General features: G+C 36.5%; 1 long non-coding RNA gene across 2 annotated transcripts in view; it reads left to right on the forward strand.

Annotated features, from left to right (window-relative positions):
• Window positions 1-1455: 1455 nt before the first annotated feature.
• Window positions 1456-18925, forward strand: part of LOC129146787 (uncharacterized) — a 31748-nt gene continuing 14278 nt past the window's right edge. Inside the window, exons 1-3 of one of the 2 annotated variants that reach the window (XR_008553998.1) lie at window positions 1456-1555; window positions 9394-9556; window positions 11442-11541. This is a non-coding gene — a long non-coding RNA (uncharacterized LOC129146787). The remainder of the gene's footprint in view (window positions 1556-9393; window positions 9557-11441; window positions 11542-18925) is intronic. The other variant, XR_008553999.1, reaches the window with a different exon arrangement.

Genomic DNA, 18925 nt, shown 5'->3' on the forward strand with positions numbered 1-18925 from the left:
AGATGCAGCTCTTCCTGATTCTGCGAATTCAGTTTCCTACCTGGACTCACTACCCCCTCCAGTCTGTCTTATGGAAGCAACCAAAATTATGTTTGGAGATTGCAAATAAGATTATGTCATTTTTTTTTTTATTAAGGCAACATTGGTTTATAACTGAAAGGTCCATGCAGGAGGCCAGAATGCAAAAGCCAACCAGGAAGCCCACCTGGGGGGCAGGAATGCGGATACCTGCCTGGAGGATTCAGACAATGAGCCTCCCCCTCCCTCTAAGAGTGTCTTCTCAAAGAACCTCTACCTGCCCCAGGAACCATGCCCTACAAACTTTTCCCGCCATACGAACCCAACTTCCCACCTGACCTCTCCTTACCCTATAAAACCCTGAGTCCCCCTAACAACGTGCATGGCTTCACTGACCCCCAACTTGGGTGTGTGAGGTCCGCCCGGGGCGCAATAAACTTTCCCTCCCTTTGAGAGATTTAGCCTGGCTCTCCTTTTCTTTACCGTGCCGTACCTTTCAATAACATTATATAGTTTTCAGATGTACAGACTTATGTATAAACACCTGTTTATACTATATTATACGGTCACTAAAAGTCTAATTTCCATCCATCATGATACATCCTTCTACCCAATTTATCCACCCCCATTCCTCTTTCCTTTTGGTAACATCTATTTCATTTTTGTAGTTTTTTGTTTTGTTCATTCTTTTTTTTATGACAGCATATGGGTGAAATCATATGTTTGCTTGTTACCGTCTCACTTATTTCACTTAGGATAATACCCTCTAGGTTCATCCATATTGCTGCAAATGGCAGGATTCCATTAGCTAAGTAGTATTCCACTGGGCACATAGGCCACATCTTTTTTATCCAGTCATCTGTCAATGGACATTTAGTTTGTCTCCAACTCGTGGCTATCATGAGTAATGCTGCCATGAACATGGGGGTGCTATACCTCTTTGAATTAATGTTTTCATATTCCTTCTTAGATAAACACCACACAGTAGTATAATTGGGGCATATGGTGTTTCTATTCTTAATTTTTTGATAAATGTACATATTGTTTTCCATAATGACTGCCAATTTACATTTTCAATATGAGATTATATCATTTCTTTGACTTAAAATAGTCTGTAGTTCTACAAAGAATATACTAAAGTTCTTAAACTGAGAAAAGGAAATAAAAAGATGCATCACAGCTTCATGGAAATCAGCGAATGTACGAAAATTATACTCAAAAATGTTGTCTTATGAACCTTAAATATGCTTTTCATAAGAAGAGTGCCAATAGATTTCAACATAATCTCAAAAGATTCTACACTGTGATGTGAGCTTACCTACCTCCTCTCCAAATAAAAACTTCTAAAGCTCACTGGGGTGGCATGCAAGGTCCTCAGTAACCCAGGCAACTATAGCACTGTGATGCAATGAAGCGAAGGAGCATTGGATGCTGAGGATGTGGTAAAATAGCATTGAGGTTAGTTTTGGGTTTCAATTCTGGCTTGATTATCTAGTTGTGGAAATATATTCTCTCTGAAACTTATTTGGCCTACCTGGTGAGTAGAATAACATTTCTCTTAAGATTGTCTTAGATATTAAAAAGTAATAATAAAGTAACAGGAAAATAATAGACGCTCAACAAATTGTAGCTTCTTCATTTAGTTTAGATATCCAAAGATAATCTTAGTCTTTATAAAAACGGTATGTGTACCGTGGCTAATGATAAATCCCTCTATCATTGGAGTTATTTCTGTTACAAGTTATATAAGTCCACATTAAATTATCTAAATCATTTGAGGAAATATATTAGCTTCTGTAGTTCAAAAAGTTCAGAGGTAGATTATACTACGGTGCAATATGTGTAGGACTCTAGCGACAATTTCCTACTATACTCTCAGCTCTGTCCTTCCCTTTACACCACTTTCTCCTTCAGGATGGTTTTATTCAGTGACAAAGTGACTGCACCTCACACCATCTCGAAACTATACCAGATTTCTGTCCTAGAATTCCCAACCAAGACTAAGATTCCCTCTTCTTGGACTGAAGTTCACTCACTTCTCCATCCCTGAGCCAACCTCTGCAGTTGAGGTTACATCTTTAGTCTTAAGCATTTCTTGAACCACTGTGCCTCCTAGAAAAATTCAAGATCATAATGAAGGGCAGTATTTTAAATATTTAACAATCAAGATGTCCTGGGCAGCAACTAATCTAAACACATACCAGCCTAATCAGTGTAGATGCTGGTTGGAAACAGTCTGTGTCCCTGACCTGACCTGATAGAAGAGTTAGGGTGAAAATGGTTTGTAGAGGGAGTGGCTTTCAGGAACCCATTGTGCATACCTACTCAATTATGAGCTAATCCTCATTGTTCTTCAGATCATCCTTTATAGCTAGAAAATCAGGATTCAGCTTATACTGCCTGCAAATAAAATTCACCTTGAAAATAAGATATGAACAAATACAGAAGATAGGGCAGCTATGACATTTCTTGTTCTCTATAAAGGAAAGAAATCATTGGAGAGAGAAAAAATACTATCTCTGACTCAAAAAATGCTTCTAAGATTTCTACTTTCAAAATTTGGGTTAGTAATATATCCACTCACATACACAGAAACTGTGGGCATTGATTGATCTTAAATTATTTCAAGTCTCTTTTAAAAGTTTAGCCATCCTAAATCAATTTTTGTTCTATAGTATGATCACAGAGGAGTATCAAACACTATTAGCTATTCTCTAGCTTCAGTTCACATGACATTATGTACAAATCTCTTCTCAAACCCAGCCCAGGAATTCAAACTGTATCACAAAGCAAAGCCTCATAAAGCAAGGGAACTGGATGCCTTATTTTTTCCTTTTCTACCAAGTTCTGTTTTCTTCAGTGATGTGTCTGGAGCTCTCCAGACCATAACGTGAAGGGGGAGCTGTGAGGTGAGCTTGTCTTGTGAATTTCACCACAGTTTCAAGGGTATGTCAAAGTAATAAAGTGAGTGTGCTGGAATGTGGGGCAGAGTTGCAGTTGGTCTTTTATCTCATGTAGTATTTTCTTTAGAAATCAAATTAAAAAGAGAACATGTGTCCAGATTAGCTGGTTTGGAAACCCTCAGTTAATTTGAAAATATGAAGGGGTAGTATTTCTCTCAGAAGTGAGGGTAATCTGTCAGTGCTGTCCTGGTGTCCAACAGGTACAGTTACCAGAGGAGTTTCACAAGGAGAATAATTTCTTTTAGAAAGATCATGTTCAAAAAATTAGGAGTGTACATCATGGTCTCATTCATTCCATTCAAGAAATATATATTGAGCACCCCTGGCTGCCAGACAGTGTTCTAACTCCTGAGGATGTAGAATACAACCAAATAGCCTAAGACAAGCCCTCTTGGAGTCTGCATCCCAGAGTAAGTTAGACAAAAGTATGTAAGCAAATTAACTGAACCATCTCAAGCAAATGAACACAAAATGTGTCACATGGTAGTAAGAGATGAAAAACTATCACTAGAGTTAAAGAGAAGGAAGGGGGATGGGGTGGCAAGGTAGAGGTGGGGAGTTCAGGTTTTGCCTGTATTTGAGTAGAATCCTGAAGAAAAGGAGAGAACATGGGCTAGCATGTTCCAAAACAGGTGGCAAGCTCAGTGCTCACAGGTAAGCCTCCCAACAACTCTGTGGTGGGGATAGGAAGGGTGATTTAACCTTCAAATGTGACAAGAGGAAACTGGAACTCAGAGAACTGTGTATCCAACTCAAGAATAAATCTCATGTCTTGGAGCACCTCCTCGTCCTTTTTTTTTTCTAGAAAGAACAAGTACTAGATGAGTGGTTTTCTAGTTTTCCAGACTTACTTTTTGGTTGCTATGCTTTCTTCAAATGAAATGTATAATTAAAATGGAAACTGAAAAATGAACATGTGTCACCTCCAGGTCTTTCCTCTGAGGAACCACTGTGGCTCCCACAGTTTCCACGCATACCTGACACTGCTCCAATCATCGCCACCTTCACCCCACCCCCAACCCATTACTGGAGGTGGGAAGGAGCAGGGGAGGGACTGGTGAAATACAGTGGCCACTCCTACCTTCAGGGGGGGGGATAGTCTCCAAGACACCCACCAGATGCCTGACACCATGGATAATTCTGAACTCTCTATATATCCTATTTTTTCCTATACCTATCTATGATAAACTTTAATATGTAAATTGGACACAGAGATTAACAACTATGAATAAAACAGAACAATTATAATAATGTGCTATAATAAAAGTTATGTGAATGTTCTCTCTCCATCACTCTCAAAATTTCTGATGTACATAATATTTCTAGACCATAGTTAACTATGGGTCACTGAGACCATGGAAAGTCCAAGCATGGATAAAGGCCAGGCCACTGTATATAGATTAAAAAAACAACGAACAAGGAAGATTCTGACAAAATCAGTCATCTCCCCTTGCTTTTAGACCTGAAGAAGCAGCATTTTCTTTCTTTCAAGATTCAGCATAAAGGTTCCTCATTTCTGAGAGGGTGGGGACATTAACTATCTATTGCTCCATAACTTAACAGTTTAAAACACCCAGTAACTTGTCTCATAAGTCACCTCACAGCACAGCTCATAACAGAACAGCTGGCTTCACTCAGTTACAGAAGAGAAGAAAGACAAGATGAAGCCAAGTGAACGGTGACTTCCGTTCACTTCTGCTTCTTCTGTTCTTTAAAAGGGAATCACTGGGTCAGGCTCACAGTGAAGAAAAGAGGTGTGAACACCAGGAGACTGAGGACATTTCAGAGGCTGTCCACTACAGGGAGGAAAGCACAAAGTAGAACTTCCATAAATTCACTGAATCCTTTGCATTCTTAATCTATACTTTTAGTCTTTTTAGTACATTTTCCTTCCTTGCTTCATAACAACATAAAGTTACATATGATGTTTCATCAGTTGTTTTAAATATGGGGTCCTTGTTTTGTATCACATATATTTTTTTCTAGTGTTAAGAAATAGAATTTCTTTTAGAAAAGGATTATATTCAGGATTTTTGTTGTTTGATTGATTGTAATTCTACTTCATCACATCCAGAAATATCAATTATAGAGATTATGAAAATCTTTCACACCTTTTCTGTCAGTATAAGGAAAGTCTTAGAAAGTTGTTCTTGAAAGTACTGCAGGCTCTGCAGGCTCTTTTTGTGGCCAAGATGGTCTGTTCCTGGGTTAAATAATTGTCACCATTAGTTTTTTTCTGAATTACCTGTAGAAGGATGATGTAGAGTGTATTGAAGAATTTTGTTCACCTGCTTATACTCTTTCCTAAACTGTAAACTCCTTAAGAAAGCTTCCAAAGGAACAGGGGAATCTCTGCCAAAATAACCATATTCAACTACTAAAAGTATTATTACAATCTTTATGTGATAATTTAGTTTAAAGGAAGAATTCATAATAAAAGTTCCAAAGGACCCTGGACATCAAATATCAGCTCCTCTATTTGGTCCAAAGTATGGGATAGAGTTCAGTGAATACTGTCCAGAAGCTACTGTAGAGAGGCATGTGTTCTCACTCCCACATAGAATAGAATGTGAAATCAGCAAGATGGAGTGGCGCACCTCCCACTCAGCAGAAGCGTTTTCCAACAGTTTTGCTTAGCTTACCGTTCATGTTACGGAGATTGAGTGGATTGGGTGGAGTTTCAATATTAGCCTTGATCTAGATGACCCAATGCTAGAAGTAAGAAGAAGAAACTCACAGAGAGGGAGGCTTAAGAAACTAAAGTCTTGCTGGAGCAAATATGTCAGTCCCCTCAGTACTCAGTTTTCTGTTCTCTCACCTCTCTCCCGGATCACTGGAGAAGGCTTGACCACAGAGGATTTTAAAGAAACAATCCCAGATCATTGTTAACATTGCTAAAAAAAAGACATTACATAGTTCTACATCACTGGATAGTTGGCTTCAGTACCCTGTATGTAAACATTCATGCTATTTGCAAAACTTCACAGTTCAGTGTAGATGCCTTCCACTAAACCACACACATCTTGCATTGCTGGGAACACACGCCATCCACCAAGTGCTGGGTGTGTCTTGGAATGGAACTGAAACTCTCACACTTTCTTGGGTCTATTTTCTACAGTTTTAACATTGCAAACACATCTCTGGAAATCGAAAAGTAGGATTGGGGTTTCAGGAAGATAGACCACTATAGCTCCAGAGAGGTGGTTTATGCTGTGAGAAGTATATTTTGGGCATTTTTAGGTAATTAAAATACCACTTCTCTCTGGCTCTGTCTGAAAGAGGGGAAATAATAAACAGCTTTATTATATGAGTATTCCATTGTTAAAATAAGAGCTTCATTAACTCTAGCAAATCCTTAAGCTACCAGGTTCCTTATCTTTCCATATAAACAATTATATATTCTGTTAGCCATCTTTCTACTTCATAACATTTAAAACAGTGATGGTTTTATAGTTGTTTGTGATTCCTTTTTTTTTTTTTTTTAAGATTTATATATTCATACAAGCACTGGGTATAGTCAGAAGTGAGGGAGGGTGAGAGAATTCACCAGAGCCAGAGCAGGGAACAGAACAGGCAGACCGACGAAATACACTGCTGAGGGGAGCAGCAGCCCAGCGCTCAACTGTTGCGCCACCAGGGGAGGCCCCTGTGTGATTCCTTTTTTTAAGAACACAGGTTTTAGAGCCAAATTACACAGGTTAAAATTCTGACTCCACCTCTTACCAGCCAGGTGACCATGTAACTTGACTCTGTACAGCTATTTTCTCATCTGTAACAGGGTGACAAAGTCCCGACCTTAGAGTTGAAAGGGTTAAACATATCGAACTCTTCTAGGGATGCCTTCCACACAGTAAGTGCCTTATAGATGTTAACTACTTGATTTTGTTTTACTCTGACATCTTCAAATTTTATGAGAGCAAGCATATCAGTGCCTGACATCCACCATAGTGTCATTATCAGAGACCCTTCTTGTAAACATTTGTGAATAATTGAATAAGCAAATAATCTGTAAGATTTCACCCAGATTTACATCTATTCCACTTTTGAAGCAACTTCAGAAAATGAAATTAGTGTGGAAGCTGGTAGTGGAGGTTGACACTGGAACACTTGACATTTACCACAACTATTTCTTAGATTAATAGAAAGCAAAATGAATAAAATGTTAAACACTGTAGACTACGCAGACTATTTCAAAGAGCTCATATAAGATTTTTTAAATTTTGTGTGATAAATCCAGAGTGAGAGGGAGATGGGGAGGGGTGAGCAGAAGGTGGCAAGGAGCACAGTGAACTCTGGTGGTGAGCTACAGGGGCTTTGGAGGTGAGTGCATTATGGTAATAACACCTGAGGGGCGGGGATCACATACTCCCAAAATACAAAGGACACTATAAACCAACATTATTTGTGCATGTGATAGCTAAATAAATCATTTGTTTGGGGAAGAATGAAAGTTGGTGGAATACATGTTTAATATCAAAGCATGCTATCCACAGGATCAAGTACAAAATATTTATATTTATAACTTTTTTTTAAAGATTTATTTATTCATGCATACAAGAGCTGGGGTACAGGCCAGAGATGCGGGGGGTGAGAGGATTCACCAGAGACAGAGTGGGGAACAGAACAGGCAGACTAACTGAAATACACTGCTGAGGGGAGCAGCAGGTGAGACAGGAGAGGTCTGCTGTGCTATGTGGGTTGCTCCCTGGCTGACCAGGGATCGAACTAGTGCTGCAGAGGCTGTGGATTGCTTCATAGTGTGGTGCTTAACCCCTTGCACCACCAGGGAGGCCCCTATATTTTAACTTTTAAGTTCTCTTAGTAACTTTGAAATACACAATACAGTATTGTTAACTGTAGTTGTAGCAGCACATGGTTCACATTGACATTACCCACAATAGGTTCTGATGACTTTCCTACAAAGACCTTTCTAGTATAACAATCAAAATGACTGTATTTACTACCATTAAATGAAAAATGATGAGGTGATCTTGAAAATTCTTTGGTTATAGCATCATCTTGGAAAGAATAACTCTCAGATATCAAAACGGACAAAATGTCAGTGTACTAACATCATTAAACACAATTCAAAATGACTGGATAAAAAAAGGGGAAGACTTCAAAGAATCTACCAAAGGATTACAGTATTTTTAAAGGTTTCCCAGAAATTGCTTCTCCTATATTGTGCATTTCTGTAGGCAAAAGGCAACTATATAATCACCATGGCATGATAATGGAAGAGAGTAATAGGCAATTGGCAGACCTGGCTTTCTTGTGCATAATAATTAGGGGCTCTGGGAGTACTCTTTTGAAAATAGTTCTTTTCCTATTTCCTTAAAGTGCTTAAAATAAATGAAGTCTATTTACACAATGATTAGAATGAAGGCTCAAAATGAAAATAATCTTATTGACTTCCAGTTAAAATACAGTTGTTAATGATTGATGTGTCATTTACTGAATTGATTTTGAAAGGAGACAAAGAACAGGGAAGCACTTGGTGCAACCAATTAGATTAAATATTATGAGTAGGGAGGTTGTTGACTGAAAATACAAATGTCAACATAATAATTTTTGCCAACACAACCTCTGATTAAACTTGAAGATAAAGTCATATGTTTTCTGAAATAAACATTTTGTTGGAAAAGATTTTTCCCCTTGGATTTTCTTAGGGTTTCCTCCACTCTATTTTTAATCTACATTATGGGAAATAAAACATTCTTTTGTTATGGCTCATCAAAGTATCCTCAGCTTTTTTGCTCCTGTTTTTGGCAGAGATGAGAGAACTTCAATAACATAAATATTATCATTGAATTATTGAAAGAAATAGGTAGAAATGATAAGGCATAGATATTTATTTACTCAATCAATGAATAAATGAATGGGTAGATGAATAAAGGAATGGGAAGGAGGAAGCAGATATATAGTCATATGAATGGGCACAGCGTTCCACATAGGAAATCACAGAGAGAAAGGCACTAGTTTGAAAGGGTTTGACACACTAAGACTAAATGTAAGCAGTATTTATTTTGGAGGTTTTTTTTGGAACAATGGTGGTTTATGTTGGCAGGAAGAGTTTGACTTGTGCTAATACTTTTTCAGTTCCCAGATTGTTTGAAAATAAATTTGTATTTAACCCAATGAATTAAATAGTGGATGATTAAGAGGAAGGTAAAGTGTAGGCACTCTGCTCAGCTACATTTTCAAAGGTCACCTATTATTTTTGATTGACAAGTTAATTTGTCCTTTCTTAATTCCAATCCTCCTTGACCTTTTTGTAACAATTGGCATTCTTGACTACCCACGACTGAAAACAATTCTTGGAGTTTCTCTTCACTTTACTCTCCAGAGCCTTTTCTATCACTGGCTTAATGATTTATCTTTTTCACATATCCACGTTTTTTCTTTTTTTCAGTCTCCCATACTTCTGTTTCTCACCTCTTGGAGTGTCCATTGGTTCAACCCTTCAACACATTCCTCTACATTAAAGGTTGTATTTTCTCTTGATCATCTGTTTACTGGAAGCCTGTCCCACCTTTCCAACACTGGATGAACATTCTTGTTTAGAAATTTTACAGGTGACTTACATTTAGCAATGAAATTCATTGTTTTTTATGAATTGACTGTTTCATTTACCTTTTCCCAGTACCTTTTCACTTCCTTCTTAGCTCTCAAATCCTAGAGACTTTTTAAGTCTTAGCTTAAATTACTCCTTCTGAATTTTTCATCAAATGACTCTAATTCATCAGTCTTTGACTCAGAATTTATAGCACTGTCTAAAGCATTGGCTATTGGACTTGTGCATAAACCTAATCACTTTGTGGCTCGTATGATTATTTAAATTTCTCACCATTATTTGCAAGTATCATGCCAACTATTTTAAGTCACCAACATTGTTCACTATTTGATTTAGGGACTAGTGAGGAGAATAAATACTCCATGCAATTTGGAATAAATGCAAAATATTTGTATTCAATATATGTCTTTAAATAACCTAAAATATACTACTGATGTTATTGACTTGGGGATATCAAATGACTTAGACATAGGCTCCAGATCTCACATTCAAATGGGAAATGTAGACAAGTAAATAATTAAGAAGGAGCAGAAATTCTACAAAATGCACATACATAAAATCTATGGTATTATAGATATAAGATATAGATTCTGCTTCAGTGGAAGGAAAGACATGGGAAATCTCAGAGTAACTAATGCTTGAGTTGTAGGGGAAAAATAAGGATGTATTCTTCATATGGAAACAGTCGAGGAGAGCTTTTGAGAAACAGGGAACACATATACACACACAAAGACAGAGATCGTTGAAAATAACTTTGTATGAGTGTTGCTTGTATAAGCTATAAAGTAAGGGGTGGGAGAATCCAGATGTAAGACTAAAGCAAAGAGCCTTAAAACCAAATCATGCAGAAAATACATTAAGAGGATTGGTTATAATCTAGACAATAGTTCAGATGAAAACAATAAAGGATGTTAAAGAGTAGAAGGAAATGTTTAACCTTTGTTTTGGGACGATCACTTGGAGAAAGGAGGACATGAGAGAGAGCCCTTTACCAAGAAGACATGATAGAAATCAATTTTGATATTCCCAGAAGACACCAGAGGAATGCAGAGAAATGATCAGATATAAGGGACATTTTAGTGGCTGATTGATTTGGGTGATATTTAGATCATGGGAAAATTTAGAATGATGCAAGTTTTCTAATCTTTAGATAATCAATTAGTCAAGATAGGAAAGAGAACACCTATGATCTCGTCTTTGTTTTGTACTGTGATTCTCTTCCACGTATATTAAAAGGCTATATGTAACAGAGAAGCCAAGGCCATGCAGATGAAAAAGGTGGTAATTTAAGTTTCATTCACACTAATTCTTGAAAACAATATGATGCAATTATCATTTGGAAGAGAATATATAAGTGTAAACATTTTATGACAGTCACTTAGCACATACAATAATTTACAATATGACATTCTCAGGTAGCTGCAATTTTCCAGTCTATTTTAAATTGAGACCAAAGAATTTCATGGAAGTAGAAAGTAAACTCTTGGGAAAATTTCACGAATTGCATTAATACCATCAATTCTCAATAGTATACATTCTTAAAGTATTATTATGAAGTTCATCCAGTTATTCTTATGAAAAGACTATTTAAGTAGTAATCTATAACTAAGAAACTATTTACCTATGAATAATTCCCAATGCTAATTAAGAATAGCATGTCAGCCTTAATATTTCAGATGCTGTCAAAGTTCAGAGAGTTTTAGTTTGTATGGTATTAGAACCTTATGACCAAACAATTTAAAACCTTAGAAAGGGGCTAAGAGTTCTGCCTTTCAATTTAATAGATGAGAAAACTGACAATTATGTGTGTTAAGTGACATGATCTTTCTTGTATGTTATTTCATTTCAACTTCATTTTAACCCTTGAAGTCAATACTATTTTCCAGTTTTATAGGTGAAAAAGACAAGGAAACTCAGAGACCTTAAATAATCTAGATCACACAGCAAGCAAGTGGTGGAACCAAGGTTGGAAGCAACATAGATTTGGTAATAACTTCACTAATGGATTATCTGCTACTACAAAATGTTGCTGGCAATCATGAAATAGAGACCTCTCCATAAGTTTTTAACCCACATATCTGTCTCTTTCAAGTGTCTCCTTCCATGTCACCCCAGTCCTTGATACAAGTCAAAGAATGAGAAGGAAGTGTAACTTCTTCACAGCTCTGCTCCACATGTCTCCTCAAATCTTCTTCCCAGTCTTCTCTTATTTCAATCTCTTCTATCAATCCTTTTTAGCTTCTCCTCAATGCTTAGCTCTACCCTTCCTTAAATGGGGTAGGGAAACTGGAACCTCCCCTTTCTATGGGGATAATACTGTTACATAAATAATATACATATATATATAAATAATATAGTATGTATTATATATATTATCATGTAGCATTGTAAATAAATACTTATGGTACTTTATAATTGGTACTTTATAATTATTAACTCATTTATTTTTCATAGCAACCCTATGAGGTAGGTACTTTTATATTCTGTTTTGTAGATGAGGAAACTAAAGTTCAAAAAGTTAGGACATATAGCTAGTAAGTGGCATTAGGACCTTTTCAATCTGTTTCCAGGATCTGTATTAACCTTGATTTAGGATAATTAGATGATCTACAAAAGTGAACATGAAGATGAAGTGGAACAATTTACCTTTTCTGTAAGATAATTTATCTCAATAGACTTAACTTTCACTTTCAACATTCTTGATTTTATTAATTCCTTTAAGAATCTGGAGAGAGCCCCCCTGGTTGTGCAAGGGGTTAAGCACCACACTATGAAGCAATCCACAGCCTCTGCAGCACTAGTTCAATCCCTAGCCAGCCAGGGAGCAACCCACATGGCGCAGCAGACCTCTCCTGTCTCGCCAGCTGCTCCCCTCAGCAGTGTGTTTCAGTCAGTCTGCCTGTTCTGTTCCCCACTCTGTCTCTGGTGAATCCTTTCACCCCCCTGCATCTCTGGCCTGGATCCCAGCTCTTGTATGCATAAATAAATAAATCTTAAAAAAAAAAAGAATCTGGAGAAATCATAGATATTATACCAGAAAAATGTCATATAGTCATAACATTAAAATCTGCATGGCACTTCCGTGATTTCATAGACCTTCAGATTTCCAGATTCACAACCATCAGGTTTTAAAAATCTGATTTAAACTTAGTTGTGTCACCTACAATTCAGTCTCTTCCAGTCAGAAATAAGACTGGGAATACAGCGATCCCGTTCCCAATTCTCAAGCCTGAGAGGTGTTCTTATAACTTAGGGATGAACCCCATACCATATTTTGTTTCGCATATTTTATGAATATTTAAGAAGTTCTGATTCAAATTTCCTTTAGAACTATATATTCAAAGTTAAAATTACAAGCAACAGTTAATCACTAAGTTTTCTTTGTTGAACATATTGATTTGAATCACAATAGGGTTTCAAGAACTTGATAAACTTTTGTTGGACTTTTAAGTGGTGAAAAGCAACAGTAAAATATACAACTTAGAGGAACAATTTTTATTAACAGACTGATGGTGGCAGCTGTAATAGCTGTTAATGTGCTTCCCAGCAGACACCACAACAAAACCTCTCTGATTATCATGGTAGTACTCAGACCAGAAGTACAAGAAAGGAAAGGCAGTCAGCTTTGTTTTGTTTTCCAGTCAGTTGTTTCTTTGAAAGAGATGCTATTGCTTTTTAAGTCAAATCCTTACCATTTTTTCTATTTCATATTGATAGGTTCACTTACAATCAAAGAGCAACTAATGAAAAATTATGTATTTTAGCAATATTTTAAAATTTCACTATTTGATTCAAGAGCAGATGCACAGATGCAAGGTTATTTTATAACTTTAAAAAAGTCTTAAGATGAAAGTTGTGATAGATACAAGAAATACCAAATTTCTTAGTACTCCCCAAAATAATATCAAGGGATGGTATAATCTGAATCTTTAAAAAACAATGTGAGCTACTAAAGTCAGCAAGGTAAAGTGTGTGTGTGTGTGTGTGTGTGTGTGTGTATTTAAGCTGGTCAATAAATTAACTAAGTTCTTTATTGCCTGAGACAATTTTACCTATTAAACGTCCACAAACTGGTCAAATATGTTTTACCAATTTCAATTCCATATCTAAATTAGGTCTTTTCCTCAACTTAAAAACAGATTCATTAAGAATTTATAAGCATTGATATCAATGCATCAGGGAAATGGCAGCAAGATAAATTAGACCAACTATTTCTTAGTTGAATTTAGTGAATTCTGCTCCAAATGCTAAATAGAAAAATTCTAAGTTAATTTTAAAGATCTAATTAATTTTATTAAGGGATTCATGAATAGGGCAGCATTTCATCTAGCAAATAGAAATGTGTGGAGTGAGGAGTTTTATAAAATAGGTATTTCTAGTCAAAAAGAAGGTGGGACAAGGTTATCAGTGAAAGAAAAGAAAGCCAATTTTAAAGAAAGCCACCCTCACTTCGGGAAGGTAAATGGGTCCTGTATAGATGATCTCACTAGTGCTGTCCAGAAAGATAAGTTTAAGTGTCCGCAGTTGGGAGATGGACTTGCAATAAGGTTAAGTATTTCTTGGTGGGATTTGGTATGAGTATCTCCATTTTGGGTCTGTTTTTATTTTTAATGCAAGTAAAAGTTCTTAAGGAAACAGGAAAAAAAAATAAGAAAACCTGGGAATTTTGAGTTCCATGTCATATCTCTCAGGTAGCTCAAACTATAGGCCAATGATATCAAAGAATCACTATTTGGATGCACTTTTGTCCTCTGAAGGAAAAGCCACTGTGTAATACTAAATTGTTCTAAAAAGAATCATAATCATACATACAAGCATTATAAAAGAGTGAATTTACTTGGCTCAAAGAATGTCTCAGTTTAAAAAAAAAAAGTCTTAGTTTATCTCTATGCCACACACTCATGGAAATAATTCAATTCATTCATTCCTCCATTCTTCCACTCATTTGTTCAATACAGATTTTTTTAATTAATATAATTTAAAGTAGGACTCCACAAACTTTATTTATATGCAATGATAGTATTTTAAACTTTTTGAGTATAAGATCTCTGAGACACACACTTAATTCTGCTGTTGTAGTTGTAGTACAGGCAACACTTAAATGATTGGGTGTGGCTGTGTTTCAATAAAACTTTATTTTATTGCCTGTTACTTTATTGCCAGCCTGTTGCCTGAAAGTCATAATTTGCAACCTTGTTGTAAATAAGTAAAAATTCTGCTTATAGTGCAAAGCTGTTTCAGAGATATAACTTGTGATTAACAAATTCACAACTATCTTGGAAGAAAAAGAAAATAGAGGTGTTAGTTCAGTTTCTTCCAACTCTATAAAATAATGACTCCTTCTTTTTTCATTTTCCCACTCACTAAAAATTAGGCATTTTAAAGTAACACAGAAATGTTAATATTCTCTCCATCAAATAAAGAGGCAATTTCACGAAAATCATGTTCTGCATTCTGAAATTCTGCTTAACACATTGACCAAATTGAAAAAATGACAGAATTCTCTTCTAAACAAAATTAAAGATAAAGAATAATTAAAATATTATGAACATCAACACTACTATGTGAAAATTAAGCAATATCCCATAAAAATGTTTATTCCATGATCAAAAATAGAGTATCAGATATTCTTTGGGAACGGTAACAGTCCTTTGAGGAAAACTTTCAGTTCATAAAGTAATTACTTGGCAGGTACAATTTATTGCAGAAAATGAAGCTATTTTGAAAATACTTTAAAAAACATGAATAACAACGTGTTCTTCCCCCTTTTTATATTTCTACCACAATTTTATGTAAAACCAGCTCCCTCTAGTGACAGCAATTGTGTTTATCACCAAGAAAGCAAGAGGCTTTCTTGACTATGTATAAGCCCTTTGAAATTGAATCTTGAAATACATATCTGAGGGGATCAATTTGTTTTGCAGAAGTCATTCTTGAACAGCTCTTCTCAGTTTAACTCTACTCCAAAAACATGGTAATATGGTGGATGATTTTGGTGTCCTCCAATTCAATGTGTCTGGTAATTAATATAGGGGCAGATACAGGCAATTTGACCTTTTTTATGTATGGTAGGAATGAACTTAAATTATTTTAAAAGATTCAATTAAGAAGCTTATGATTTAATGAAAAAATGTAAATTTTTAAATCCTAACTCCTACACAGATATGGCCATTTTAATCTGTATTTTTAAATCTTTTTTTTTCTATAAATGAAGATGAGAACTGAAATGTCTGTTGAAAATGGTTACTCCTCATTAGAACTCTTAAATTTCTGCAATGGTCGGTATGATTTAAATCAGTTATAGGTAACTCTTCCTGCAAAAATAGGACAAACAGTAAATATTTTCAGTTCCAAGCCATAAATTTCTGTTACAACTATTTTTTTTTTTAAGATTTATTTATGCATACAAGAACTAAGGTGCAGGCCAGAGGTGAGGGGAAGGGGGTAGGATTCACTAGAATGGGGAGCAGAACAGGCGGATTCACTGAAACACACTGCTGTGGCTGAGATAGGAGAGGTATGCTGTGCCATGTGGGTTAGCTCCCAGGCCAGGGATTGAACTCATGCAGCAGTGTCTGGTAATAGCTTGATAGCACTGACTTTAACCCCTACACCACCAAGGAGGACCCATTACAACTATTAAACTCTGCTGTTTTAGTGCAAAAGTGTGATTGTGTTTTTCCAGGAAAAGCATTCTTATAACTCATACAGATCAAAAAATAAATACATGTAATTTTATATTACTTATGTGATGGAACAAACAGATGATACAAATGGTTCAAAGAAAATAAGAAGAAACACCACTTATTTTTTTTAAAGATTTATTTGTTTATACAAGAACTGGGGTACAGGCCAGATGCGCAAGAGGGTAAGAGGATTCGCCAGAGACAGCGGGGAAGAGAACAGGCAGACTAACTAAATACACTGCTGAGGAGAGCAGTGGGTGTGAAAGGAGAGGTCTGCTGCGCCTTGTGGGACCCTCACCGGCTCGCCGGGATCGAAACAGTGCTGCAGAGGCTGCAGAGAGCTTAACAGTGCGGTGCTCAACTGCTTGAGCCACCAGGGGAGGCCTGAAACACCACTTTTTATAGAGTAAATGAATTGCAAGTGAAAGCAAAAAATTTTTTTTTCCAATAAAAGAATGGAGTCAGGGCCTCCCTGGTGGCTCCAGGGGTTAAGACGCAACCTATGAAGCTATCTGCAACCACTGCAATACAAGTTTGATTCCTGGCTGACGCAGCAGATCTTCCTGTCTCGCCCGCTGCTCCCCTCAGCAGTGTATTTCAGTCAGTCTGCCTGTTCTGTTCCCCACTCTGTCTCTGGTGAATCCTCTCACCCCCACACCTCTGGCCTGTACCCCAGTTCTTGTATGCATAAATAAATATATCTTCAAAAAAAAGAAAGAATGAAGAGTCAAAACTCTGCTGGACAGGGAGAGCTTGCATGTTTATCAGCTACCTACAATTACAAACAGCTAAAAGTACTCATAGCAGGAATCTAGAAAACTTAAATAAGGGACCAGGAAAATGAATAACTATAAGAAAGTGAAAATCAAAATCAACAAAAACTATGAACCAGAGACACTTTTTGGGGGGTGGGGGGCGGGAGGGGAGGGATTGGGGTCAGAATGGAGGGATTGCAATTGTATGGGGAATATAAAAATAAAATTTATTAATTAAAAAAAAAAAAAGTAGCTCACAGAGGGTGAAAGTCTATAATCTGGTAACCCAAAAAGATGTGCAGTATATGTACAATGCAGTTTTCCTTTTTTTTAAGATTTATTTATTTATACAAGAGCTGGGGTATAGTTTTCAACTGAACACAATATTTTCTATGATTTTTAATAAATTTTGAGACACTAAATTTGAGTTCTACATCACAAAATATTGTAGTTCTTTTGAACTTTTTCATTACTAAAAAAGGAAAAATTGCTCTTAGTTTACAGCCTATATAAAAACTGTGCTAGGTTTCTGTTGTGGATGTTAGGTTGTGCTACTGGACCTTTTATGTAGAGACTGCATTTTGTCAAACAGGAAAAGAATATGTCAATAAAACAAGTGACTATTAAAAGCAGACCTCACATAGTTTTGCATAAGTCATCTCTCTGAAAGGTAGGTTGCTGGTATTTGTTGCTACTTTTCAAAGCATTTTGTCTGTAGGTATGTAGAGTGCATTTGTATGTGTATAAAGCAAAATATGGAAAAGAACTGATTTTTTCACGTGTCAATAGAATTTTAGGAGACATGTTTGTGATGGACAAGTTCTAACTCATGCCTAAAGAAATCAGAAAGACATTCTCAGATTTGGAAGGGTTTAGAAAATGTTATTTATTTTCCATCCTGAAAAATGTATTTTCTTCAACCAAGATATAATAAAAACAAAGAAAGGAAAAAAAAAGAAAAAGAACTGATTTTTAAAAATTAGCACAGGGTCTCCCCGTTGGTGCAAGGGGATAAGTCGCAGCACGATGAAGTTATCCACAGCCACTGAAGCATGAGTTCAATACCCGGTCAGGGAGCTAAGCAACATGACACAGCAAACCTCTCCTGTCTCTCCTGCTGCTCCCCTCTGCAGTGTATTTCAGTAGATCTTCCTGTTCTGCTCTCTACTCTGTCTCTGGTGAATCCTCTCCTCCACCACCTCCACACCTCTGGCCTACACTCCAGCTCTTATATGCATAAATAAATAAATCTTTAAAAAAATAGTACAGAAATGAGGAAAGCATATAAGGAGACAATAGAAAAGTAGGATCATGTGATCCTACTTTTGATAGAAAATCAGTTGATAATGGCACATATTAAAAAAACTAGCAACAACAAATGTTGGCGAGGATGTGGAGAAAAAGGAACTCTCCTGCACTGTTGGTGGGAGTGCAAACTGGTCCAACCACTATGGAGAGCTGTGTGGAGATTTCTGGACCTACTAAACATAGAGCTTCCATATGATCCAGCAATTCCACTCCTAGGTATTTACCCAAAGGACACAGAAACATCAATTCCAAAGAGCACCTGCACCCCTATGTTTATAGCAGCACTGTTTACAATAGCTAAGCTTTGGAAACAGCCCAAATGCCCAAAAGTAGATGACTGGATCAAGAAGATGTGGTACATATACACCATGGAATATTACTCAGCAATCAAAAAAGATAAACACATGCAATTTGCAGCAACATGGATGGCGCTGGGAGGGATCATGCTCAGCGAAATAAACCAGAAAGAAAAAGAAAAATACCGGATGGTCTCACTCATAGCAGGAATCTAGAAAACTTAAATAAGGGACCAGGAAAAAGAATAACTATAAGAAAGAAAATATCAAAATCAACAAATAACTATGAACAAGAGACACTGTTGGGGGGTGGGGAGTAGGGAAA

Source organism: Talpa occidentalis, unplaced genomic scaffold, assembly GCF_014898055.3.
Source record: "Talpa occidentalis isolate TD23 unplaced genomic scaffold, MPIMG_talOcc4v2.1 talOcc4.4, whole genome shotgun sequence".
NCBI lineage: Eukaryota > Metazoa > Chordata > Mammalia > Eulipotyphla > Talpidae > Talpa > Talpa occidentalis.